At 41.4% G+C, this 26,249-nt stretch overlaps 1 protein-coding gene across 1 annotated transcript in view; it reads right to left on the bottom strand.

The window, feature by feature from the left end:
- The window catches only part of LOC116586543 (F-box/LRR-repeat protein 21), a 42,098-nt gene extending 20,715 nt beyond the window's left edge, over positions 1-21,383 (bottom strand). Inside the window, exon 1 of the mRNA XM_032336649.1 lies at positions 21,152-21,383. The gene's annotated coding sequence lies outside the window, so the exon portion shown is untranslated. The remainder of the gene's footprint in view (positions 1-21,151) is intronic.
- Between the last annotated feature and the right edge of the window lie 4,866 nt (positions 21,384-26,249).

A 26,249-nucleotide genomic window follows, 5' to 3' on the forward strand; every position in this document is an offset into this window, starting at 1 on the left:
TATATCATATATCGTGTGCTTTTGGGTGGGTATTTACACCGAGGAACAATCTAGTCCTTGCTTCTCTATCCTGGTTGGAATGAGAGGTTGCCGCATACTTTGTTATGGCTGAATGAGAAGTTCCATGTATGTGGTCACATCACAAGTTCTCTACGTATTGCTGGACATTTAATTTTTGTTATTATGAAGTATGTTTTGAAGATGATGTATCTTGCATTCCTACAAATATTACTGAAGAACATTAATAGAAGTGGAATTGCTGGTTAAAATATTTTAGATTTTGATAGATAAGGTAATATCTAAAATAGCGCTGGTCCGATAATTGTGATCTACTTCCTTTCAAACTACGGACCACAGAATTATGCCAGTAATAATTTTTTTAAAAACAGCATCTCTGTATAGTCATTTTGTCATGCTTTGAACAAATAGTGATTCTGATCATTTGAATCAGGATAGTTTATGCTGCAGGAACAAACAGCAGCAAATCACAGTGATTTAGTACAACAAAGGTTTATTTCTCAGTCATACTACATTTCTCTCCAAATGCAGCTGATAGCTCTGGTCCCTGTTGTCTTCATTCTGGGACCAAGGGTGACGGAGAAGCTACTAGCTAGTAAACTGTCAATTTGTCACAGAGAGAAAGAGAGTGGGATGAATACACTGCAACTTCTGCTTCTAACCACATGTCAATTCCATTCTCCTTGGCCAAAAGCTAGTCAAATGGCCACATCTACCTTTAAGGGGGTGAGAAAATGCAATCATACCACATACCTGAAAGGAGAAACCTGGACTGTTTGAGAACCCCCATAATGACTGCCATATAGTAAGTGTGCAATCAAAATTTCACCAAAAATATTCAAGCATAAAACAATATCTCATGGGGGCGGTGGTTATATAAAGTTTAAGGATAGGAAATTCCTCAGACTGCAGTCACTCCTGATACCAACAGCAGATACCAGGGATCTCTTAGACCCCCCTCAGATTGATAATTCACTGTAAGGACTCACAGGACTCTTCAAAAGCTGGTATACTCATGGCTATGATTTATTACAATGAAAGGATACAGATTAAGGTCAGTGAAGGAAAGGGATGCATGGGGCTGAGTTCAAGACAGTTTCAGATGTGAGCTACCAGTTGTCATCTCCCACTGGAATCATGGACAATACTAAATTGTATTTAGAAGAGCATGCATGGAGTATTGCCACAGAGGGAAGCTTACCCCAGCCTTTGTGTCCAGAGTTTTTACTGGGGCTTGTTCACAAGACGTGGTTGACTTTCTGCCTACGTGGCTGACTTTCATTCTCAAGCCCCTCCAGAGGTTGAGATAATACCTCCTGGCCCAAAGCCTTCACCATAAATCATACTGTTTGACTATTTGGTGTGACCCAAAGCCCCAGATAAACAGATACTATTATCAGGCAGAACATTCCAAGGACTTAGATTATAACACAGGAGCTGGGGGTAAAGATCAGACCTCTCTCTGAGTAAGGATAATTCCTGACTGCACAGAGTTAAATCATATTTGATTCAACATGATTTCAGAACTCTATAATGAAATGGCCTGTGAGTCCGATTGGAAAGAAACATGCCTTTGAATTGTATCAGTAATATTTGCTACCTAATATAAAGTCTTTATTTTTGACAGTGTGACAGGAAAAAAAAATGCCATATTTTCCTTAATATATAAACTGTCCACTTGGCAGAGAAAAATTCAGGTACGTTTCCCACTTTTTTTCCTCTTGCACATTGCCAAACTCAACACCTACATAAAAAGATACTCTAAGATTTGCTTTGTTACAGTTTATCTCCATTGACCTCTACAATACATTTAAATATGCTCTGAAGATCTATCCTGCCTTTCTTTTAAGAATTTATTTTCTTATCTATTTTCTAAATACTCTCAGTATTTTTCTGAAGATTCAGCTTTCACCTCATATTCCTTTGGAATAAGTTTCCCCAAAGGAAAGAAGGGGGCATTTAATTTTACAGAAACCTTAAGGCAATTCATTTTAAATCACGAACACCAGCTATTGTGTCTATAAACGTGGATGAACTTGCTGCTGTTTGTACTGTATTCAAACACAGTAGGAAGCCCCTGTAAATAGGGGGAATTATGAAATAAGCATTTCTAAATGGGTCAGGTTAGTCATCACTGACAACATTGGTTCTAAGCCATCACCCTGTATTGAAGAGTGAATAAAATCAAGAGGATTGCGTGGATCCCAACATTTCATTAACATCACGTTCTATCTGGTGTGAAGTAGCTTTGTCTTATACGCTTTCATGGGTCTGACCTTTTCATTTATTAAAGCAAAGAAGAAAAATTATTTTTGACCTGTTACTTTTCACTAATGCTTTTCTAACCAGGCCCTTATAAGGCAGTCTTTAAAATGAAAGGTAACACTGAATGATGTTTTCCAATTTAGTAGATTACTTAGTTTTAGAAGCTGTAACTAAGTAAAAAATTTGGCAAATACATTTTGCTTAAAAAATTTAAAAAAAAAGCAAATAGGGGCACCTGGGTGGCACAGTCAGTTAAGCGTCTGACCCTTGATCTCAGCTCAGGTCATGAGTTCAAGCCCTGCACACTGGACATGGACCCTACTTTAAAAAAAAAAAAGAAAGAAAGAAAGAAAAGAAAAGTGAATACATTTATTTTCTTGATTAACTGAACAACATATCATGTAAATACTTCATCAAAATGTAGAGATAATTTTTTTGCAATTGCTTTATTTATGAAAGGCAAAACCTGTATTATTAACTTGATTGTCAGCACAAATCTGGGATCACTGAGAGAAACAGGATGGTCATTCTAAATCATTTAATAAAACAGGTTAGTAGGTCATGTTTTATAGTTGTTGTGGTAATCAGCCATTTCTGAGGTCATTTCAAAAAAGGAGTCGTTAACAAAAATGAAAATTTCATAGTTTTTTGAACAAAAGAACATTTTAACACTGAACTATTTTTCTTATATAAAACAGTAAACTCAAGATACAAATTTATATTTCCTCGTTTATGGCAAGTTTTCCTGTGTTACTTCAAAATCTTTGAAAAATTAATGTCTCTTATAATTGAAAATTAAGTACACAGATATTTAATTTGACTTATGGGTTTTAGAAAGAAACTGCTTCAGTGTTTTTTAATGATTACTATTCATTAACATAAGGAATATACTCTATTGCCAGTCAATTACAATGAGATCATAAAGCAGAACTGTCAGAGGACACAGAAAACAATACTATGATACTTAATAGAAGTAATATTTAAAATGCCACAGGATAGCAGTAAACTGCCTACAAACACAGTAATCAAGCACCCAAACTGAAATAGGGCAGCTCGTTGTTACCGAATTATTAAGGAGACTGTGAACAACAAACAGGCTCACGAACAGAAACAAGGTTTGCCAATCAACAAATATGGTAACAAATCAAGGACAGAGAACAGTGCAAAAGAACTAACAGTGAGTCACACAGACATCTGTCCAACCTATCCAGGCACGTACAACCATACAGGAAACTCACATGGCTGTAGAACACACACACATACACACATACATGCATACCTGAGGCTGCTTGACAGTGGTGGTAATTGCATTTATTACAATAGTAGAAGTTAAAACAGAGCACAGCACGTCTGATTTTTCCATTTCCCTATATAGGCTCCCTATACTGAGTGAAAGTATAAAGCTCAACATTCACAGGGAGAATTACATCTTCAAATGTAACACATGAGTGTTCTTATTTGAGCCTTCCAAAAACAGGATGAGGTATGCAAAACATGTACAAATAAAAATAAAGTAAAACCATTTTCTTGATCACACATCTTTCTAGTACTTAGGGTGGTATGGGATCTAAGAAGGGCTTTTGGGAGAAGCCCAGTCTTTTGAGAATGCACTAAGTTCTAGGTTTGGGGGAATGACTTTCCTCCTGAAGGAAGGAGCAGATCTCATGTGTGAGAGCTGGAGCTGTTTTCTTCCCACAATGATGTGTCCTAGCATATAATATCCCTTTGGGTTGAATCATAGTAAGAGTATATTTAGATCCCTAAATCCTTATTAAGCATCTTTGCCATTATGTTTCATAAGAGAGGTTTTCTCTTCAGAGAAAATTTTGTTACTCATTTCTTTTATCAGCATCAATCACACCATTTTACCTCTAGGGAACTTTTCAAATCTTTGAGAGGATATCACGACACCGTCCACTATTGAATGGAGGGTGTTTCATTAAGAGCAAATTGCTATTGAGTCATATCCTGAAAGTGAATAATTACTTTTAGCAGGATAATTATACAGATGCTTCAGAAGAGAACCCAGTCAAACTCTTATTAGATTGATATATTTCCCTTGGAACAGAGTTTTCATTTTCAATCCAGGAAAATTCACAAATATTAAACTTGTAGAATGACATATATAGGTCGCTTTTTATAAGGGGGTGGTGATGATGTGCATCTCCTTCATTGACTCCTACATTTAATTCAGTTACATTTCCTTAAATTAACTACATAAATACCTTGGAGATAGTACAGGTTCAGTTCTAGACCACAGTGATAAAACAGATCCCACAATAAATTGAGTCAAATGAGTTTTTTGGTTTCCCAGTTCAGATTATTGAAGAAGACACTGAAAAAAAAATGGGGCTCCCAAACCTGAACATTAAAGTTGGCCATCAGTGATGATGGTCCCCAATCTAGGACAGAGAAGAGTACAAAAGAACAAGCCGTGAGCCACACAGGCATCTGTATAACACAGAGAGGTGCTCACGACAATAATGTCCACTACTGCTCACATTGTTTAGAAGTCCTGTTTATTCTACACTGTAGTCTATTAAGTGTGTAACAGCCTTATGTCCAAAAAATGTACATGCCTTAATTTAAAGATGTTTTATTGCTTAAAAAAAAAATGCTACCCATCATTTGAGCTTTCTGCGAGCTGTCATCTCAGTGCTGGGTGGCTGCTGCCTCATCAGGGCGGTGGTTGCTAAAGGTTGCATGGGGCTGTGGCAATTTCTTAAAAGAAGACAACAGTGATGTTTGCCACAGTAATGGACTCTTCTTCTCACAAACGATTTCCTCTGTATCATCCCATGGATGTATTTCGATAGCATTTAACCTACTAGCAGAACTTCTCTCAAAACCGGAGTCAGTCCTCTCAAAGCTTCCACTGCCGCATCAGCGGGACTTCTGCAGTATTCTAAATCCTCTGGGTCATCTCAACAATCTTCACAGCATCTTCACCAGGAATAGATTCTATCTGAAGAAGCCACTTTCTTTGAACATCCATGAGAAGCAACATTTTGCTCATTTAAGTTTTATCATCCTACTGCAACAGTTCAGTCACATCCTCAGGCCCCACTCCTAATTCTGTTCTCTTGCTATTTCTACCGCATCTGCAGTGGCTTCCTCCATTGAAGTCTGGAAACTCTCCAAGTCATCCATAAGGGCTGGAATCAACTTCTTCCAAACTCCTGTACATGTCGGTAGTTTAACCTATCCCATGAATCACTGATGTTCTTAATGGAATCTAGAATACTGAATGCTTTCTGGAAGGTTTTCAATTTGCTTTGTCCAGATCCATCAGAGGAATCACTATCTGTGGCAGCTATAATCTTACAAAATAATTTTTTTCTAAGATTTTATTTATTCAACTGAGGGAGAGAGAGAGTGAGGGAAAGTGAGTGCATAATTGTGGGGGAGAGCAAAGAGAGAGAGAAAAGCAGATTCCCCGCTGAGCAGGGAGCCAGATGTGGCGCTTGATCCCAGGACCCCTGAGCTAAAGGCAGGCGCTTAATTGACTGAGCCACCCAGGCACCCCATGAAATGTATTTCTTAAAGAATAAGACTTGGGGGCGCCTGGGTGGCTCAGTGGGTTAAGCCGCTGCCTTCGGCTCAGGTCGTGATCTCAGGGTCCTGGGATCGAGTCCCGCATCGGGCTCTCTGCTTGGCAGGGGGTCTGCTTCCTCCTCTCTCTCTCTCTGCCTGCCTCTCTGCCTACTTGTGATCTTTCTCTGTCAAATAAATAAATAAAATCTTTAAAAAAAAAAAAAAGAATAAGACTTGGAAGTCAAAATGAATCCTTGGCCCACGGGGCTGCAGAATGGAGGTTGTATTAGCAGGCATGAAAACAGTATTAATCTTGCACATCTCCTTCAGAGCTCTTGCATGGTCAGGTGCACTTTCAATGAATGGTGGTATTTTTAAAGGAATCTCTTTTCTGAGCAGTACATCTCAGCAGTGTAGCATGTGGGAAACAGTCATGCTGTCATCCAGGCTTTGTTGTTCCACTTAGAGATCACAGGCAGAGTACATTTAACATCTTTCTTGAGGGCCCTAGGATTTTGAGCATTAGCTAAAAGTCACCCACTGCATTAGCCCCTAACAAGATAATCAGCCTGGCCTTTGAAGCCGGGCATTGATTTCTCCTCTCTAGCTATGAAAGTCCTGGATGGCATCTTTTTCCAGCTGAAGGTTATTTTGTCTACATTGAAAACCGGCTGTTTGGTGAATCATCTTAGCTGGATCTTCCAGATAACTTGCTGCAGCTTCTCCATCAGCCCTTGCTGCTTCACCTTGCACTTCTATGTTCTGGAGATGGCTTCTTTCCTTAAACGTCGCGAACCAACCTTTGCCAGCTTCAAACTTTTCTTCTGCAGCTTCCTCATCTCTTTCAGCCTTCATAGAATGGAAGAGAGTGAGGGCCTTGCTCTGGAGGAGGCTTAAGGGAAGGAGGCTTAAGGAGCATTAAGTGAATGCTCTGGCTGGTTTGATTTTCTATCCAGGCCAATAAAGCTTTCTCAGGTATCAGCAGTAAGACTGCTTTGCTTTCCTATCATTTGTTTACGCAGTGGAGTAGCACTGTTAATTTCCTTCAGGAACTTTTCCGTTGCATTCATAATTTGGCCAACTGATGCCAGAGGCATAATTTTGGGCCTCTCTGAGCTTTCAGTAGGCCTTCCTCACTAAGCTTAATCGTTTCTAGCATTTGATTTAAAGTGAGATGCCTGACTCTTTTCACTTGAACGCTTTCAGACCCTTATAGGGTTATCAATGGGCCCGATTTCAATATTGCTGTGCCTTAGGGAATAGGGAGGCTCGAGGAGAGGGAGACAGACAGGGGAGCAGTTAGTTGACAGAGCAGTCAGAATACACACATTTATCAGTTAAGTTTTCCATTTTATATGAGCACTGTTCATGGCACCCCAAAACAATTACAATAGTAACATCAAAGATCGATGATCAGAGATCATGTAACAAATATAATAATAACGAGAAAGTTTGAAATATTTCAAGAATTACCAAAAAGGGAGAAACACGAAGTGAGTAAATGCTGTTGGGAAAATGGCACCCATAGACTTGCTCAACACAGTATTGCCACAAACCTTCAATTTGTAAAAACAAAAACAAAACAAAAGCCCCACAATAGCTATAGAGCCCAATAACTTGAAGCACAATAAAATGAGGTAGAAAATTGTGGTAAAAACATCAATCAATAAATCTCAGAATTTCTTACCCAACATGAATAGCATCTCTAGCACTTTTCCTGAGTATAGAGCTAGAACATGATCCAACCATAAAATGGTATGAATTTGACCATGAGGTCAATGGACTTGACCAAACTTTCTTTTCACAAACCCTGATTCCCCTATATTCTGGAAGTCATATAAAACCTATTTTCAAATAGCCTAAATTAACTTTTTTTGTTGTTATTACACAGAAGTATGTTGAGAATGGTAATGACTCCTTCTGAATTATGCAGAAAAATATACTCAAATAGTTTTTAAATAAAATGCTTCAACTTTTAAACTTCAGTGTGCTATAAAATAGGAAGAATAATGGGAAAGCATCCCTATTAGATTTCTCTGAACTGACGACATCATATTATTCTATTCCTATGACTTTAGTGTATTGGAGTCCCAGCCCAAATCCAACATTTTTCTAGAAAGAGGACAATAATGTAAAATGAACTTTTGAGTGCACCGTTTAATTATGTCCTGTCCCATGGTGAAAGACTGTGGATGCAATATCTAGTCTTTCCCCAGTTACTCTGGCCACTTCTTTCTTTCTTGTGTCTTTAAGCTCAATCTATATTTTACTGACTCCCAAATGTGTATCTCCAGTCCTGACCTCTCTCTTAAACTCCAGACTTTTATATCCAATGTTCTATTTGACTTCCCTTGGATTTCCAAAGGCCATCAGAAACTTACATCCAAAGCAACTTCCAGCTCTTCTCCTTTAAAACCTGCTTCTTTTGTGGTTTTCCTATCTCACTAAATAGCAATGCCATGTTTTCTGTTGCTAAGACACACTTCGCAATCATTCTTTACTCCCATATTTCCATCCATAGTCTCTGTACAATCTGTCAGCAAATCTTCTCAGTTAGACCTTCAAAACATGTCCAGAATCTGAATACTTTTCACCACCCCTACTGCCACCATCTTGGTCCAAGCCCTGTCATCTCTCACCGGGAGGGCACAATGGCCTCCTAATTGCCCCCCTTGCCTCCTTTCTCACTCGTACAATAAAATCTTAATGCACTAGCCAGAGTCATCCTGTTCAGATGTTAGCTCATGACATTTCTTTGTTCAAAAACATCCAGAGGGATCCTTGCCCTCAAAGTAAAAGGCAATCCTTACAGTACCTATAAAATCTCCCTTTAATCTGTTCTGCCCACTGCATTTCTTTGACTTCATCTTCTCCCACCTCCTCCCTCCCTCCTTCCTTCCTTCAGCTCTAGTCAAAAGGGCCTCCTCTTCCCTGTCCCCCCAAGCCCTCAAAGTACTCTCTTGTCTTGGGGCCTTTGTACTCACTTTTCCCTCTATGTGGAATGCTCTTTTCTTTTCTTTTTTTTTTTTTTTAAAGATTTTATTTATTTATTTGACAGACAGATCACAAGTAGGCAGAGAGGCAGGCAAAGAGAGAGAGAGGAGGAAGCAGGCTCTCCGTGGAGCAGAGAGCCCGATGTGGGGCTCGATCCCAGGACCCTGGGATCATGACCTGAGCCGAAGGCAGAGGCTTTAACCCACTGAGCCACCCAGGTGCCCCTGTGGAATGCTCTTTCTAAAGGTACTGACAAGACTCACTCTCTCTTTCTCTTTCAGGGCTGTTTTATTTTCTCACTAACCACTATATGATATACTACGTGTTTTTTTATGTGTCACTCACATTGCAATATAAGCTGCAGGCAGGCAGAGATCTTTGCCTGATTTGGTTTCTGGTATATGTGCACTACTACCTAGAGTGGTACCTGGCATGCAGTAGGTACATACTGTATAATCAAATGAATAAATGTCTTATTATTTTACATCATATTTTGTTCCAGTAGAGAGATGATGGATGGGTGTGGATGGATAGACAAGTGAAATGAACCTGCAGATAAGCTGGTAGGACCTGTCACTACCATGCCCCACCCCTTTCCAGGAAAGACAGCCCAAGCACCAATACAAAATTACAGATAGAAATCTCCCCATTTTAGCCTAAGGACAGCATATAATCATTATGCATTTTATATTTCTCAGAAATTTTAAGTATTAAATAATACCTTTCACTGGAGCACCTTAAAATGTGTTCCCCCCCCCAAAAGCAGCATAATTACTCGTACTTATACATCTCTATTATACATCAGGTAGCAGTAGAAGGCTTTGCGGATTCAAGATCCCTCAGCTTCTGACACCTTTGTATTGGAACAGAAAATGTAGATGAGCCCAAGAAGTCGTCTGACATTTACAATAAATCCTTTGTGCTTTAGAAAGTCTATTATTGCCTGCCTTATTAGCATAAGAAAAAAGTGAAATGACTTGTAGACTGTCAACAGAGTGCCACGGTGACCCTGGGCCAGTCGTTTACCTCAGCTAACCTCACATGGTTCTTCTAGTCTACGTGGGCATGTCAGAGTGAAACACATTAGTCAAGGAAGGCTCTGAGAAGGAAGCAGGGCTCACTCTTGGTGGTTAACCAAGAGTGTTTTCCTGAGGTCAAAGTGTGAGTGCCACAAGTACTCGGTGTTGACCACAGGTACAATGAAAAGACAAGTGTTCCTGAGGAGACCGAGCCCCTGCAAACTTGCCTGCTGTTCAGAGGGTGGCCCTGGCCTCCTAATGGCCCATCCCTCACACTTTCAGTCCCCTCTTCAGAAGCCCAGGACCTACACTCTTCTTCCTTTCAAAACTGGCATACAACTAAGCCACTGATCACAACTGAAACAAGTTGCCTCCTGCTAGGTTGTGGTATGTCCTTCTGGAGAGAGGGAAGCCAGAAGCAAAGTGCATGAAGGGCCAGCAGTGAAGTATCAGGAATCACCAAGCCTCTGCTTGAGGGGGCAGGACTTTGTCAGTGCTCCAGAGATAAAGCCATGCAGGACAGACATGCACAGCCCCTCTACCCTGAGACTGTACCTGCTTTACTTACTGTAATGACTAACATTAAAATTAAAATTAATTAAAATTATTATCTCTGCCCGTGGGTCTAAAGTCTGAAGGAAATTCAACAGACCTTCAAGCATGACTCACAAACTTTGGGAGGACCTTTGAAGTCACTTTATCTAACTTTCTCATTTTACAGAAAAGGAAATAAAGTTTCCAAAGAGTCGACTGCTGGCTTGCAATCTCCTCAGTACACACTCCATACCTTGATTTTGTGTGTGCTTGAAAATGACTGGACTGCATTTGTTACAAAAGGCCCTGTAATTCAGCATAGTCTTTCTGCATATCCCCTGAGTCTGAAACACTAATATTTGACTGAGCCTGTTGACCAGGATGCTCTAAAAATGCCCATGTTCTAGGAATATAGATTGTATAATGAAAAGTTTTCAAGTGGGACTAAGAAGGAACAAACCTTTCATCTGACTCTAAACTACATTAGCCCCATGGCCACAGACATTATCTGATTGACCAAAGAAAAGCCTGGTGGTATGAAGATGACACTGGATGGGAGAAGGTAGATGGGAGTTTCAGCCCAGTCTTTGTCATAAGGTAACCATTTCACTTTGGGCAAGCACTGCATCTCTTTGGGACTTAGAAACCCTCCTAGTAAGTATTCAAACTTACTGTCATTTTCTCGGACAGGGCAGATGGATGAGCAAAGCAAGTGGACAATAGTTTTGCTTTAAAGGTAAAATGCCTCTTTGGTACAGTATCTCCTAATCTAGCAAAGATTTGGAGAAACAGATTTTCTAGAAAGGCTAAGAACACACTTGTGCTATCCTAAGACTCTCTAGTTCCTTTCTTTGGCCAGAAGATGAAATGAGGGCAAGAACCAAGAAGATCCTTCCCCTAACCTGATTTCAGTGAGAGACACATGATCTATACTTGGCCAGTGATGGTACTTACTTCCCTAGCAATCCAAATAGGTCCAAAGTATAGATAGAGGACCAAAGCAGACCCAACCTAAGTTCTTCCCTCAGACTGGTATACGAATCTTGGGGAATAAAATTTATTTTTGAGGGGTGCCTCGGTAGCTCAGTGGGTTAAAGCCTCTGCTTTCAGCTCAGGTCATGGTCTCAGGGTCCTGGGATCAAGCCCCACATCGGGCTCTCTGCTCAGCAGGGAGCCTGCTTCCTCCTCTCTCTCTCTGCCTGCCTCTCTGCCCACTTGTGATCTCTGTCTGTCAAATAAATAAATAAAATCTTTAAAATTTATTTTCTCTAGAGCTACTAAGCTAGGGTGATACAAGCCTGAAGTTACAGTGGATCCTTCCCTTGGGCCCTTGGCAGAAAACCATCTATCAGAGGGGAAGTGAGGCCAACAAAGAGATAAACAGAGCTGAGAGAAAGACAGTATTCCTTTTATACTGTCCTATACCTGCATCCAGCCATGCCTGAAGATGCTTGAGTCCCAAAATGCTCTTTTTTGCCTGAGCTTCTGTCACTTTTGATTAAAAGAATCCTCTAATTTTTCAAATGAGGAAGTTTAGGTTCATATGAAGGGAGTGACTGACTCAAGGTCACATAGCACACTGGGGACAAAATTTGGACTTGAAATCAGGTCTGAGAGTTTCTATTCCAATGCATTTCCTATTACACTGTGCTTTATATATACTGTCTTGTGAATTATTCAGCATTTTCTGAGTGATAGTACAGGTCTTTTTTCATGCCATACTGCATCATGGCAAAATCTATTCATTCATTTAAACAAAAGTTGGAGAATCATTTATTAAGGACTGCATGACACAAGAGGAGAGCTTAGATTAATTGACTTGTGTCTAGGCTAAGTCTAACTAAAGGATTCAATGATGTCAGGATCAAAGGTAGAATTCATGTACTCAATTCTGTCTCTACTGCCCCCCCATCCCACCCCAGAACAATCTGCTTTGCTCTAGGCATGGTAATAGGGTCTTCCATCAATGTGTTCATGTGTAGTGACCTTACAGTGGGCTTCATGCATAGGTGAAATTCAGTAGGTACTGGAAGGAGAAAAGGAAGGAAGGAAGACAAGAAAGAAGAGAAAGAGGACAGGTGAAGAAAAGGAGAGTGCGTTTCAAGTAAAAATTAACTGTTATTTTCTCTTGTTGAGCAGAGCTTACATCATATCTTGTCTTGTAGCAGTCTTACAATATGTCTGTGAAACCCAGTCTACCATGCAACCACTGCTTTTTCTAAATTGAACAGAAGAAACCTCAAGCTGGAGCCACAGATCATGAACCCGTCTTGGAAGCCTGGGATATGAGGAGGTAACTAACAGTGGTGACCCTTGATACACACCCTGATTGTAGCAGTTCTGTGAACTGGTTACAACAGGGTTTAGTCATGCTCAGTAATCCTCGTTTACAAGGGCTACACAGGAGAGTAAACTGTGTGAAAAGTGGCCAGTTCCTGGATTTAGTAACACGATGAATAACGTTTTAGGAAATTTGAACACTTGATGATGAATAGATGTTAAGATTATTTTATTTGAATTATTGTTTAGTGGGTGTTATATCATTCTTTGTGATCAGAATTTTTCAACCACAAACAGGATATAGAAAAATGGTAAAAAAAAAAAAAAAAGTTTCAGAGTCAGAAAATAAGATGATCATCAAAAGAATGTATATGTTTCCCATGGCCTTGTTAAGAGACTCCACCACTTTAAAACTTGATCTTTCCTCGCTTCGAATTGGGTAATGGAAGGCCAAAGATTCCACAGCATCGTAATCACGAAGCTAAGAGGCATCTTTTATATCGTGCTGTCCTCAGCTGAAATTTAAACACCATAAAAATGAAAGGGGAAGATATTTCACTATCACCCTAACTGAATTAGCAAAACAGAACATGTTCTATGAATTATTTATTAAAATTAGGTTTTCTTTAGGTAAGAAATCTTCAGCCTGACTTACATGGTAATCTAGAAGGTCTCATCTCACTTATAAGTGGGTTTTATTGATCTTTCCATCAATAGTTTTGTTTTCTAAGCAGCGTATATTATAGCAATTGTTTTTGAACTTTTGAAAGATCTATAAAAATTAAGTATGGGTTTTGTTACAATTCACTGATGGCGGTGACATCAACTTCTGATGCCATTTATTATTGAGAAACTTACAATGTGAGGGCACGATTTGCTGTCCAGCAAACTGTTCACAGGCTTCTGGTGTTCACTGTTCCATGAGGACGTCCGTAGAGCCATTATTCTGTCTCTTGGAGAAATACTAAAATCTTAGCTTTGCTGGTGAGCATTTTGCAGTCCTTTTATGAGATGCCTACAATAGCACCACATGCAATCTTCACCACTGATTCTTTAATTCAAGGGTTTATTCAACAAATATGTGCCATTCACTGTTCAAGACTCTGAAAGCAGAGTCGTACCATACAGAAATGGTCCCTGTTTTGGGAACTTTGATTCTGGTGTGAGCATGGAGAGACAAGCAACAAGTGAATGAACACCTGAAAAAGGAGATTTAGAGGTTCATAACTGCTATCAAGAAGGCAACACAGGTAATATCGAGGATATGGGGGGATGGCAATATGAATGGGGTCATGGGGGAAAATTCTTACTGGGGAGATGCCAGATGAACCCAAAACTGGAAGAAGGAAAGAAGGCAGCCTGCATTTCCCAGTCTGAGAACAGCAAGAGCCCAAAGGATGGACTGGCATTGCACTGAGGGAAAAAAAGTGGCTGTGTGCAAGTGTGACAAGGCTGGAGTTGGAAGCAGGGCTTTCACCATGCAGGACATCACAGGCATGGTGGGAAGCTAACACTTTGTCTAAGGGTTTGGGGAAACTACTGAGGGTCTTCAAGCTGGGAGGAGATACCCTATTTATGTTTTAAAAAGATCACTCTGGGTGCAGGTGGATAAATGATCATCAGGAGGAGCACAGGAATGAAGAGGGTTACTGGCTCATTTGTAGCCTGGATCTCACACCAAGATGCCAGGCAGAGAGGGTGAGTGGGGGGTTGAAATCTAGCTTTTGTGCCATGCACCAAGCCTATGTCCAGCCTGGGGCTACGTTCACCTGTACAGAAGGGTATATTTTTCTGTCATATACAAGGCACCAGTTGGGCACAAAGGAGAACAGCGGGGAAGGTATTGGAGTAATCATTGCAAGGATGAAATGATAGTGGAGAAAGAGAGAAGTGGGCCTAGGACATATGTGGGGGTAGAGCTGGCAGGGCTTACTGATGGGTTGGATGGGAGGATGAGGGGAACAGAGAAATCAACAGTGAACCTTAAACCCATGGGGTACAGTGCTATCACTGACTGGGGTAGGGAAAACTGGGAGTGGACCATGGTTCTTTTTAGGAGAGAGGGCAAGAATTCATTTTGAGCTAGATTCAGTCTAAGATACATGCTAGATGTTGAACAATCAGATGTAGGAGCTGAGGGAATCTCTGATTTCAGAAATATAAAGAAATAATTGGTTCTTCTCAGGTCCTCCTCATGATGCTTGACCCACTGGGGACTGGAGCCAGGCAGAGGGAGGGAACTGGAGTTAGTCCAGATGGGTATTCTTCACCCAACAGAAGATTTTAAATAGGTTCAAACTCTCGGATTTCCATCCCTGAACACTTCTCCCCCTCAAGGTGATGGGAGACCCTGGTGGCCCCCCAGCTGTGCTTGGAAGGAGTCTTTGTATCTTCTGGCATCCCCTACCTGCTGTGGGCTCTAGAGCAATACATCTTACGCACATGGGCCCGGTCCCTGCTTGCCCTGCTGGCATTCATTGCTGACGCTGGCAGCCAGTGTGGCTTGGTGAGAGCTTGGTGGGGGCTCAGAGACTCCCTGGCTGACTCAGCCTCATGCCAGCTGGCCCTGTACACCTATCTGGTTGTCTTCCATATTCTCCACCCAGTTCCTGGCCCAAACACCCACCTTGGCCCTGTTGGTGTTTACTAGCTCCCTATCCAGCTAGGATCCATGGACGCATTGCCAACACGTGGAAATTTCTGAGTTCTATCCTCACCATGTGGAGACTGGGGATAGCTTAGGGAGCTACCACCCAGCTCACCTCTACCTGACCATGCCATAACACTGATGTTACTCAGATATGTTCATCCACCATCTGCTCCCCAACACCAAGGTTGGCAGAAAGACCAGCTAGGTGATGCTCTCCATTCAGAGCTTCCAAAGTAAAATGGGCAAGGACACTCAGCATTCTTCTCCCTCTGCCTAAGTGGGAGTTCAGGGAGGAAAGACCAGCACTCCTGTGTCTCCTTCTGTCTCTTCTGCCCTACCTTCTTTTCCCTATAATCCCTTAATACCAGAAGAAATGGGCTTCCAGTTTTCATTCCTCTGGGTCCCTTCCTCCCCTGCCCTGGGGCAGCAAGCTCCACAGCCCAGCCAGCAAAGTCAGGTGGCAATCTTCTATTTATATACCTAATCCTAATATATTGAAAGATACAAAAATTCCTTCTGGTCTCACTGCTAAACCCTGATGGCTAAGGGAGTGTGAGAAGTGGTGATATGATTCTTCATGGGAAACAAAATCTGGACCTGTTTAAATATATTACACTTGTAATGCAAGTTTGTAGTTTGTAGCCCAGTGAAGCTGTCAGTGAAGGAGACATAATTGGAGACTCATCAGCATGTGGATGGAGTAAAGCCAGGAAGGAAGGAGACATCTATGTCATGATAAGAGAGCTGAGAGTCCAGCACTGAGTACTAGGGAAACCCAGTAAGGAGAGGCTGAAATGGAGGGAAAGAGCCATCAAAGGTTACAGAGAGAAAGTGTATGAGATAGGAAGAAAATCAAGAATATGTGGTGTCACTGAGGCCATGAAAGGAGCAAGTTTCCAGAGGAAGGGAGCACTCAGTGGAATCAAATGTTCCCAGGAGGTCCAGACTACGATGGATCCTAACCCGTACTCTGATCCTGACCCTGACCCTGCCACACCTTTAACTCTTCCTTAGAAGGATACTGAAGACAAATTGAAATTAATAATAATAATAATTTTTAAAATGCCTTATCTAAAAAGGCCAGTGGTAACAAAATTTCATAAAACCGTGTCACTATTTTTAATTACAATGATGCTCTATTCAGAGAACGCTGTGCTCTTTGAGCCAAACTGAAACCCCATCGGGATGACTGAATTAATGAACACTGGTGATTGGAGATCCCCACTATTACTGAGAATTTTTAGAGGTACTCCACAGGATCTTTTAGTCTGCTTCTCATGAAACATCATGAGAAGCAGAACAATGCTTCTTTCTTTGTTTTGCTTATCTTGTTCTGAAATCAACTTGGAAAACACACTTGTCTCTCCTCCTTTCAAACAGACACCAAAGCACATGGTTTTGTGGGCAGGGCCTCTGCTGGGTGCTGTGCTTGGTGTCCCACGTGCTCTGGAGACAGCAGAAGTATAACAAGAGGTAAAGCCTCCTTTTCCACCAAAAGGAGCTTTGAAATAAAGTGTTGGGGTGGGTATGACACTGATGTCCTTCTGCACCTACCCACCATTGTTCTGAATTTCTGGTGCCGCCATCCCTACCCTGACCTTCACTTTCAGTTGTGACTGTGACCATAGTAGGAATTTTATTCATTTTCTCTGTTCCACTTTATCTATTTCATCAAACTGAATAATCTGGAGTATGGAAATAATAAACTGTGAATACAGTGTTCAAGTGCAGAGTTTGAATGAACTAGTTCCTTAAATGGTCAGCCTCTGAGCAGAATGATAATGCAAAGAGAATGGGTTGAGTCCTGACTCTGTCTCTCACCAGTTGAATGACTGTAGAGGTCTACAGAACAGAATAGGTTTGTGGATAGGCGGTGAGAAGCCTGGCCTCCAACTTGGGCTGGGTTTCTAGAACCTGTCACTAGTCATGGAGGGGGAACAGAGCTTGCCACGACTTTGGGGAGAAAGACTGAGTCAAGAACTGAAAAGAGAGTCATTTTGAATAATTCCATCGAAGGGAGCAAGACAGAGAAGTAGAAGTGGGGACAGAAGCCAATAGCTTGCATTTAAGGCCAACTCGATAGTTAACCAGTCTGAGGGGGTGCAAAGGAAGTGGATCCCAATATGATCCTACAGTGCTGCTGCACAGAGCCCTGTCTCCTCTGAGATGGAGAGCAGAGAGCGGCTCCATGCTGGCTGATGTCCAACCTCCAAGACAAGAAGGAGGCCTGGCTCTTGAGATAAGGTGAAATTCTACCCCAGAAGCTGTCCGCACTGCTGACCGCACTATCCCTATTCTGAACCACCACTCAACCTCTCAGCTGCTAAAGAAAAAGCATACATCTAAATTTGTCTTCTATTTTTGTTAAGGACAGAAAGAAATTGCACTGGTTTACATGGGTTCTGTTGGGACCCATCTCAGTGCAGATTATCTTTCGGAACAACTGTTCCTATGTATCAGCAGAGCAAAAATTACCGGATATATAAAAACACTCAGCCTTTTAAACAGAACATTCAGAGTGAATAACCCTGGGGGGTGGGGAGGAAAGCTTCTCCTCTCTCCCATGTATTTATTTTTTTAAATAATTTTTAAAATAATTCTTATTCTTCCATTGCATTGATAAAATGAGAGCAGGCTATTACGGCAAAGAAGCATAACAGTTCTTGAAGATAAAAATTATAACTGCAAAACTGAAAAGAAAAATGGAATCCCAGCAGCAGTAAGCACAGCTAGCTTCCGTCTTGCTTTCTAATGCCATTCTCCAGTAAAAGGAATCGGCATTCTTTGGAGAAACAGCTGCCTCCAGACTGCCCCAGAAAATAGACAACATGAACCTGGAACACCTTGTAGTGCCAGAAAGTAATGTGCTCACAAAACAAAAACAGAAATGCGACAATCACAGGGTCAAAAGGGACACAGGAGACAAAAGAAACAGCTCCCAATGGTCAAAGCTGCAACAATATGAGCCACAAAATAAATAAAGCTGTAATGGATTGCAACCTGAAATGTAAAATAAATACCCGAGTCCACACTGATATAAATAATTGAATAAATAAATAAACAGGAAGACAAAGGTGCCATGCAGAATAATCCCAAATAATTTATGTAGATACTCAGCCCACAAGGAAGTGAAACCTAACTCCCCACTCTTTATGTGTGGGCTGTCTATGGTGACTTTCTAAGTCTACTTTCAAAGACTACAGCATGGAAAGAGAAATCTACTGTGGAGAAATCTGACAAACACCATCTCTGCCAGACCATCAAGGCCAATATCAACAGGGATAAGTCATGTTAGTGTTTGTATTCTTAAATGATGTGATGAAAATAAATCATTTCTGTGGTCTTCCTCCCTAACCTCAGTTTAATCATAAGAGAAACAGCAAGCAAATCCCAACCGAGGGACATTCTATAATACCTAACCTAACCAGCACTCCTCAAAACGGTCAAGGTCATCAAAAATAAGATCTTGAGAAACTGTCGTACCTTGGAGGAGCCTAAGGAGATAAAATGACCAAATGTAATGTGTTCTGGATGGGATGCTGGAACAGAAAAGGACATTAAGTAAAAACGAAGGAAATCTGAATAAGGTAAGGACTTTAGTTAGAAATAACATGTCAATATCGGTGCACTAATTGTAACAAATATGTGGTAATTATGTAACAAATGTAAGCTGTTAACAATAGAAGAAACTAGATGTGAGATATATGAGAACTTTCTGTACTACATTCAGGATTGTCTTGGAAATGTGTTCTAATAGAAAAACTTTATTAAAGATCAAAAAAGAAGACAGGAAGACACTGGTAAAATGTGGGAGAGAGTAGGCTGCTTTTGGGTTCTGGTAGTATAGTCAGATTTTGGAGGAAGAGGAGCTGGATGGCTGAATCCAGGTAGAAAAACTTCAGTGGAAGTGAAAGTTTCAGTGGGATTTTTAATTAATGTTAGTGGAAAATATAAGGCCATTTTATGTGTCTTTGTGATTTGTATGTATCACCTTCCTCATTTTTATAAAAAATGGTACAAAGTGGGCTACATGAGCTTGTTACTTATTTGGGGGGATGCAAATTAAAATTTAAAAATATTAAAACAGTCATTAATGGGGGGGAAACCCATCCTCAATAGAGGCTTTTAAGCAACAGACTGGGTTCGCAGATAAATGAATTGGCAATTAAAAGACACAATCCAGAAGTGCCCTTAAAAATCAGAAGTAAAGACAATGGTAAGAAACTTAAGGGAAAAAACAAAGGCATGAGAAATAAGCCTATGAATTTCAATCTGTGTAATAAGAATTACAGAAGGAGAAAAAAGAGAACTGGAGATCAGTGAACTAAAAGAAAGACTTTTACTGGAGAAAGACTATGATCTTAAGATCAAATAGGCTACGTGCTGGTCAGGAATAAAAAGCATAATAGCACAACTATTCAAATTCTGGTAAAATTTCTGAGTCTGCCTGAGGATGTAGATCATGCAGGCAGAAGGGAAAAGGTTTCCAAAAAGGTTTCCTACAGAGGAAAAAGAAATAGGAATTTCATCAAAGATATAATTAAAAATTGAAATTACAGATTCTTAAGAAATTAATGCAAATGAGCCAACCCAACACCAAAAACCACAGGATACTGCCCAGGCTGTGCTCCCAAGAAGGTGGGTCATAATCTGCTAAGAGCTGTGTAATTCTGGGAAAGTTCCTTAATTTTTCAAATCTCCAATGCCTTGTCTTTAAATAATATCAGTTACTTCCATGATGCTACTTATGTGCCAGACACTGTTCTAGGGCATTTTAAGTGCTAATTTATCCTCCACAAGAGCCCTATAATGTAGATGATATGATTCACCCATTGTATAGCTGTAGAAACAAACACAGAGAAGACACTTGCACAAGGTCACAGAGCTACAAGTGGCAGTAACCATCTAGCCCAAATCTGCACTCATCACCACTAAGCTATAAAGACATCTTATGAAGCCTTATGCAGTGTTATGAGGATTCAGTGGGATAATGCAAATAAAACGTGTAGCACTCTGCTTGCCATACAGTGTACTCAGTAAGTGAAGCTACTGTTTGTTTAAAAAATGAAGCAAACATATGACTCAAGGAGCTAGAAGAGGAACAACAAAATAAATCCAAATCCAGTAAGGAGGAATGCAAGTATATAAAATGCTAATTTGGAAAGCTAAGAAAAATCATGCACAGAATTGATAAATAAAAGCATAACCTGAATATCTGAAATGAATCGAATATATAAATTTCTTACAAGGTTTTTTCCCAAGAGGAAACATAGGTAAAATGCAAAATCTCACCACTTTGTTAGCATAAATCTGGGATCACTGTCTAGGAAAATGCACACAAAAATTAAGAAGTAGAAAACCTAAAAGAGCACTAAAAAGAGAAAAACCAGAAAATTCCAAAAAATTAATGCCCAAAGGCCATCAGATCCAGGTTTTCCAGACAGGTTTATCAAAACTTAATTCATTTAGAAAAAAAAAATTTTTTTTTTCTTAAGAAACATTATTTTCCATCAAGCTTATTTCCATATTCTGCTTAAGAGTCTGGAGAAACAGGGATGCCTGGGTGGCTAAACTGGTTGTTCATATGACTCTTGGTTTCTGTTCAAGGCATGTTCTCAGGGTGGTGAAATTGAGCCCTGTGCAGGGCGCTGCCCTGAGCTTGGAGCCTGCTTAGGATTCTCTCCCACTTTCCCTCCCCCACTCCCCCACACTCACGTGCACAACAGCATGTGCGTGTGTGTGTGTGTGCACTCTCGCGCGCGCTCGCTCATTTTCGTTATCTCTCAAATACATAAATAAAATTTAAAAAAAAAGAGTCTGGAAAAACAGCTTAAGACCATTAGGTGATTGTTCCTACCCATTAGCTGCAGTCCAGTCCTCAGTAGCGGTGGAGGGCGGCAGTCTTCTGCTGGGATGGGCTGAATAAGCATAAGGGCGCCCACTCCCTCAGACAAGTCTGCCACATCGGAGTGAGTACCAGTAGCTGGAGCAGTCCAGGCACCCTGGGGTTCCTCCCAGATCAACCCCTTTCAGCAGCCGCAAAGCTCGTCCCTCGCAACAATCTCCCGGAACTAGAGGTTAGGCATGGCCTCTCGCCACCGCTCATGGGAAATGGTGCTGCACATGCGCAGAACTTCCCGGGGCCGTCATCCTTCCCCTCAGACTCAGAGAGAGCTCCTCTGTTGCTGCAGGGAATGGCAGTGTCCACAAAACACAGAGGACATTCTGTGTTACACAGAGCGATGATAGGCAGATTAACTAAGAGGCCTCCATGAGGGGCTGGTGGTCAGCCGTGGGGCCAGTAAGCAGCAGAAGTCATGGCTCCTGGGTCTGGTGAGGGAAGGTTCTGGAAGCAAAGTGGCCAGCAACAGGAATGGCTCCAGGGGCAGCAACAAACTTCAGGACAGCCCGCCAGTCAGCATTCCTGGAGGTGCTAGGACACTGACATCAGTCAGGTTTTCAGTGGCAACCATGGCACAAGCTGCCAGCAGAAACTTCTCCCCAGTTCTTTTCAGATTTATGACATAGATGCCATCACTTCCTTTTGCAAATGTACTATTCCATTTGGAAGTCAAGGTTGGTGCCCCCTAAGTGGGTTTCTGCTGCAAGGAATTTAAAGACATCTTCCTCCTTCATCTGCAGTACATCAAGAACTTTGAAGATTGTGGAAGTTTCCCTTTAAGTTACAATGAGTACCCAGAACAATGCCATATGGACTCCTTTCTGGGTACCACAGAAAGGTCAGGAAATATTCCAGGTGCTGTTCTAATTGCTGTGCCCCAAGCTCTGCTTTGTTACTGGGTTTGTGGAGATGAGCAAGAAAAATCCCTTGCTCTTCACAGAGGAATAATGGCACAAAAAATATTCTCATACTATTTATGCTCTTCCAAAGTGCAGAAAAAGATGGAAAACTCCTAATTCACATTAGAAGGATAGAGTAACCCTGGCCAAGACCCTTAAAAAAGGGATAACTAAGAATGAACTCACTTGCAAATGTAGATGAGGTAGGTAATGTGTTAACCAGATACTTCTAAAAGAGAATTTGGCCTTACCATTAAATTTTTTTAGCTTTGTTCCCCTGAAAACCAAATGAAGGTAAAACGTCAACTAAGCCTGACTGGCAAAATGTATCTAGATGGGGAGGAGTCTAAATGAACTATAAATTCCTCAAGGGGACACCACAGCCTCGGGCTCCCAAGTTCAGGGGCCTTAGAATCTACAACTATGGAGCTCTCCCAAGAGATAGTGACAACAATTGGGACACAAAGGTTTTAAGCCAGGATCATGCCCATCTCCTTCAAATGGGAGTTTGCGTCACACCTGAGCCATCTCATCTAGAGACCTAAAGGAATAGCTCCTGGATGACTGTATGGACCACTCCTGCTGAGAGGAACACCTCGTGCTGTCATCCTGGCAAACTGTGCTTCATCTACTCTTCTGAGGAAACACATATGGAGTGTAACCCAAGATGGTCTTATGAGTCTGAATGCTTAGTTGGCCCTATGCTTGGTGGAGTGACGGAGTCTAAAAAGACCTCCCAGTGAGCACTGAAGATAAAAATCCAAAAGAAAGGAATAGCAAATTGAACGCAGCCTTTGCCATGTAATTGTTCAGTGTGTGCTCACCATGGGCAAGGTGACATGCTTTGCTCACCAATCGGTTTCATGGCTTGCTTTGGCACTGAGATGTTGGCAGAAATGATGCAAACAGAGGCTGGAGATGACACTGAGAATTGGTCTTACCCCTTTTATACTTCCTCCACTACTGTGAGCATAATGTTTCTGGATTATCTTACTGGTCTTGTGCATATGGGAACTGAGATGCTCCAACCAATACAGCTGTATCTACAGTCTACCTTCAGGCCCAAAGCCATACTTTGATATATGGATTGCACTCAATGGACTTGAAATATAGTCTATATAGTTGTGTCAGCAGAAACAGAGGTTGATAGATGGCATAGCAGACGAGATCACAGGCTTTGGGATCAGAAAAACCCAGTTCAAGTCACTAACCGTGTGTTTAAGGCAACCCTCTTAGCCTCTCTGAGCTTCAGCATCTATGGAGTGGGGCTAATAGAGACTGTGCAGAAGGCCAAGGGACATAATATATATATAATTGTTTCATATATTACCTTGCACATAGTAAGGGTTCAGCAAATTCTAGTGCCTTCCTCAATGTAACCCAAAACAGAAGTTCTCATCCCTTTTTAATTAGATGTACACCAAGAAACTGTCTGCTGCAAGGGGAAGGTGGGTCCCACATTCTCCAAGAAACACAGGGGCAGGTTTCTGCTAATAATGGGCTGTGTCAATGGGAAAATGTAAAGAATGCATTTACAAGGATGGCCTAGAGTATTATTCACTGATGGTGAGAAGGAGCCGAAGCCAAAAAGAGAGGAATGGAGCCAAGATCTTGGAGCTCTGGAAATTGCTTGGAAGCTAAACTCGGAGCAGTGGGCCCCGAGTCCACGGGACCCAGAATGTGCTTTGGAGCAATGTGAGGGGAGAGGTCCAGAGCACCACCTAGAAATCACCCTCCCTGGGGGAGAATCCCCTTCAGGGATAACAGCATCCAGTGGGGTTTGCCCGTCACAGTTGGTTGGGAAACAATGACTTAGAAGTAACTATTTGGTTAAGAAATTAGTGCTTGAGGATTCTCATAACTAGCTATCTCTTGGCTATTTAAAAGAAAAGGCAGAATGGGTTTTACTTAGAAATTCTGTGTCTTTTTGTGTGTGTCATTTCATGCTGGGGCTTCCTAGAACAAATAACCACGTTGTTTTATTCCTAGAGCAATAATCCATGACACATGGGTGTTTAATCACAAAAATGTCAAGCTTTATCTTTGAAACAAAATAATTGGTTGAGTATTTTCTTTTCTCATTTATTGTAAAATATGTTATCTACACTACATCTTGGTAAGCATCCCACTCTCCAATCTTCTTGATATTTAAAACAGGTGAGTAATTAATTTCTGAGCTTGGTGTATTTCCTCTGTAGGAGATCATTTGCTTACTAACATTCTGGTATCACAATAAATCCTAAAAGCTAAACCTCAAAAGCTGTAGACTTCGCTAGATAAACATCTGCTGTTGTAATGGTGTTTTAAACTGCAGAGTTGCTATTTAAATATTCTTAATTCTTTTCATTTTTATAACTGAGTGGTTGGGAGGATAGAAAAGAGCTATAAGGAATAGTCACCTAACTTTCTTTCTCCCCCTCCCCACCCCGTTTCTTCCTCTATGGAGTCAGAGTTCCCACACCTGACATGCCTTCTTCATGTAGTGACTATGAGAACTGGAAGGGAGAAGAAATTGAAAAGCTCTCCAAAGTTCTGAAGGGACTGCCCTGCAGGAGGCTGTATTTTGTTGATTGCTTACTCACTCTTCAAATGCTTCCCTTGCTCAAATTTCATGAATGTTATATCTGTTCTTTGTTAATGATCCACTGGGAACATGTCTTGGTCATTTCATAAATAATATACATTAAATACAGTTTTACAAAATTAACGTTATTCATTAGTCATTCACTTAACCAGCAATTCCTGAGTACTTAGAATAGACCATGCCCTGGGGATACAGTAATGAACCAGAGTCTAGCATCATACCCTTCTCATGGAACTTAATCCCACTTGGAGGAATAGATTTATAAGACAGGATTGTGCAGATTGCAATGACTGCTGTGGTCATGGAGGGCCACATGGAGGAAGTGGCACTTGAGCTGAAGCCTGAGGGATGAGAACAAGCCATACATGGAAGAGCTGAGGAAGAACATTCCAGGAAAGCTTAGCAAGAACAAAGGCCTGGAGGCTGGAAATAGAAAGCAACCAATATGACTATCAGGTGGGAGCTAAGGGGAAGAGCAGAATATGAGCATAGTCTGGACCAGACCAGATCACATTTCCAAGAGGAAATGTGGTTCCCTCTTGAGGAAGCATACCAAATTGATACCCCTATCCTTCTATGAGGTGGGGCTGAGTAATCTGCCCCAGATTCCGGTGTGGGTGAGTGTCGGTGGTACATGGATATGTGGAAAGGCTAGGCAACCAGCCCAAGGAGCACCAGTGTCCAATGATGACATTTCCCTGCAACAGTACTTGTGGGTAGATACAAGGGTAGGTGACCCAAGGCCAGTTTGTCAGGCCAGTATTTGACCCAGAGAGAATGGAATGTTAGTTCACCCACTTTTCTCCTGACTTCAATATGTAGGGCTCTTCACATAAACCAGGACCTACTGGAGATAACGCCGATGGTAGGTACCAGGCTACACCAAGAGAAGACCTTTGGCTCATGGGACCAGGAAGCTCACTCTACAGCCCACTGCAGAAGATGATGGGTATCCAGCACTTCAGAGAAGATGGCAGCCCATGATTCCAGAGTTTCCCCTGCCCTCCCTTCTGTACAGAGCCCTGAACTGAATAACAGGAAGGGGAATGGGAAGAGAGACCCTCAGGCCACCAACTCCTAGCTCAACATTTCCCAGGAGGGGAAGATCATAGATGATGTCTACTGATGAAACATTTCTTTGAATCTTTACAAGACTCTTCTGAGGTAGGCCTTACATGAAAACTGTACTCCCATTCCCCTTCCCATCATCCACATCCACGTCCTTGTTTTACAGTCAGGAAATAGAAGGATGAGAGGCCAAGCAACTCGCCCATATCCTTATGGCCAGCAAGTGATAGAAGTAACATTGGAACCCAGGAAGTCTGATTGCAAGGTCACAGGTGTTAACCACTACACTCTCCTATTACCCCGCTGGTAACTGGGCAGCCCAGTTTTCTTTCTGGATCTAGCCTCCATCTATCCAGTAAGGGGGCAGTATGGTGTTTTCCTCAGTGTGGAAGGCACATCTGAGGCGATGAGAAAGGATCTCCATGCCTTACATACATGGCATTAAATAGTACTGATCTACACAATGGGAAGGTGATTGCCTTTTCAAGTCTCTTTTACGTCT

Source organism: Mustela erminea, chromosome 3, assembly GCF_009829155.1.
Source record: "Mustela erminea isolate mMusErm1 chromosome 3, mMusErm1.Pri, whole genome shotgun sequence".
Lineage (NCBI taxonomy): Eukaryota > Metazoa > Chordata > Mammalia > Carnivora > Mustelidae > Mustela > Mustela erminea.